The sequence below is a fragment of the Diachasma alloeum genome, unplaced genomic scaffold (assembly GCF_001412515.2).
Source record: "Diachasma alloeum isolate Michigan unplaced genomic scaffold, Dall2.0 Dall_scaffold_00446, whole genome shotgun sequence".
NCBI classification, from domain to species: domain Eukaryota; kingdom Metazoa; phylum Arthropoda; class Insecta; order Hymenoptera; family Braconidae; genus Diachasma; species Diachasma alloeum.
The window spans coordinates 111,061-113,565 of record NW_021680585.1 but is presented as its reverse complement, the minus strand read 5'-3'; positions in this window follow the sequence as shown (position 1 = coordinate 113,565).

Sequence of the window (2,505 nt, the reverse complement as noted above, 5' to 3'; positions counted from 1 at the left end):
TTGAGTCGGTAAGTTTTTCAAAAATATTTCCAAAACTAAGGGAAATAGACAATTTTTACTGAAAATTTGGGGCGGGAGGGGGGTAGGAAGTTTTATCGAATTCTCCACGTACAACCCTCCCCCCTCAAACTTTCAGTAAAAATTCACTATCGCCCTTAGTTTCGCAGATATTTTTGAAAAACTTACCGACTCAATTGTGTTTGGTTGTGAATTCTCAATTTAGTGCAATTCGGCACTGCACATTCATATTTGATTGGAAAATTGAATAAACTCTGGAATTTTCGTCTTTACGATGCTTAAAATTCCGGAATTTCACTGAATTTTCAGTGAAATGTGAAATTTCCCGATTTTTTTATATCCTAAATCACATTCAACGTCATTGTCCTGTAAATTAATTGTCAACTAAAGTCAACATTTTGTTCATGAAGTATCATTTTTTTTCCTATAGTGTAGATAAAGATGACAATCAAGAAAAATTGCACGCAATTTCCTTAGGTGAAGACGGGCAATAGTGTAAGGGTGGAGCAAACCAGGACCCCGGTTTGGTCAGGGGCATAATTATTATTTACTGGGGGTTTTCGCCTGTATCGCCAACAAGGAACACTAGCCACAATCACCTGCAGCGTGATGGAAAAACTTTAAAAACAATGTAAACAACACTGTTACGCCCCTTTGTCCTATCCTTTCCAATGTTTTTAAAAAATGGAATTACCTGGAAGCAACATTGATTTTTTCGATCCCTTGCTGGCATTGATTCTCATGTGCTAGCTGTTTCAATGGAATTGTCAACGTTTTGGCTCAGCACGATAATTTAAATATTGCTTGTCAAAAGTTTGACCAAGTTGTTGAAAGTTTTCGACAAATTAATTAACATGTTATTTATTGTTATGTAAACTAGAGCAAGATATTCCCTTAGATTTATAAGTTGAGTGCTATGATAATAATTACCGTTCCTCACGTTGAAAATGACATTTCCATGTGAATGAGTTGATGAAGTCGTATAAATTGTAGCACTCAACACATAAATGAACAAGAATGACAAGTAATTCTTTGCTGGACGCATGAAAAAATATAATAGAAAAACCTAGCGAAATCGCTAGATAATTTTATTAGATTTCTATTGAACGTTCTATTAGTTTTCGGCTGATTCTATTGAAATGTTCAATAGAAAATAGTCTATCAAAAGATTCACCGATATTAAATTTTTCTATACAAATTATTCTATTGAAAAATTTTCTATAAAATTTCCTCGGCTCGAATTTCCTATTTTTTTCTAATTTTATTTTTCTATCCTTTTTATTAAGAAAATCAAAACAAAAAACTTTGAATGTTTGAGCCGAGGAAACTTTATAGAGAATATCTCAATATAATAAGTTATATAGAAAAATTTAATTCTATTGACTGTTTCTAGAGAATATTTTCTAAGCAATATTTTAATTCAGTTGGACAAAAACTAATATAAAGTGTAATATAAATTCGATGAAATTATTCATGCCAGCCCTCGAGTCTTTTGAAATCTGCTAAAAGAGAGCGGGATGATTTTTTGAACCACACCTTATAATTACTCCTTATTTAATTCCTTGTTTCAATTAATTAACTATTCTCATCGTAATTTATTTCGTTCATCTAATTAAAAAACTTTTCTTTTCCATTTAATAAGGTAAAGATGATACTCACCATTAACGATAATTCAATGATTACTCACCAGTATTATTACTAATTTTCTCCTTTTTTATAAATAATACCCGTGAGATTTATCCTTTCACCATTGTCAATAATTAATTGACTTTTTGTACTGATTATTTCGAATTTTCTTCTCACCCCGTAAATATTTTCATCTCACCGCCATCTCACGGGCTTGAGAAAAACAACTGTCGATAATAAAGGCTACTTGGTTAAAGAGACAAGTTTGACCATTGGTAAAGTAGACACCGTCGTCGTTAAGTCAGATCCCCTTACAGAAAACTGCTATTATCAACTTCACATTTGGATTTTAGCGTTTTTGGGGTTTGTCATTCCTGGTCAATGGACCTTCCTACCACCGACCATTCTAGTATTTCAGAGAGTCCTGATCATAGAATATCTTGCTCCTTATCATTATATTAATAGAACATATAGAAATTCATTTCTCTCGATAATAAACATATGGATATTTACTCACAACACATGATAATCACATCATGATACCTAATTGTTCTTCATTTCCATATTCCCGCTGTATCTGGATATGACTAAGCTATTAAACAGAATTTTTATTCTCTTCACTTTCATTTCAAAAATTTTTCATACAATTTTCTTATCATAGCCCATATTAATCGATTAATCTGCATGATTAAGCTCTAGTTCTCTCATTATCCATCAAAAAATTCTATATGATTTTGGACAGTCAGGAATAGTAGTCATCATTCAGAATCAGTTTATTGAAAAGTAGTCTTCATGATCTTTCATTCCATTACCAATCAATAATATATATTATTGTTACATCCCGTTGAATTATCAACCAGC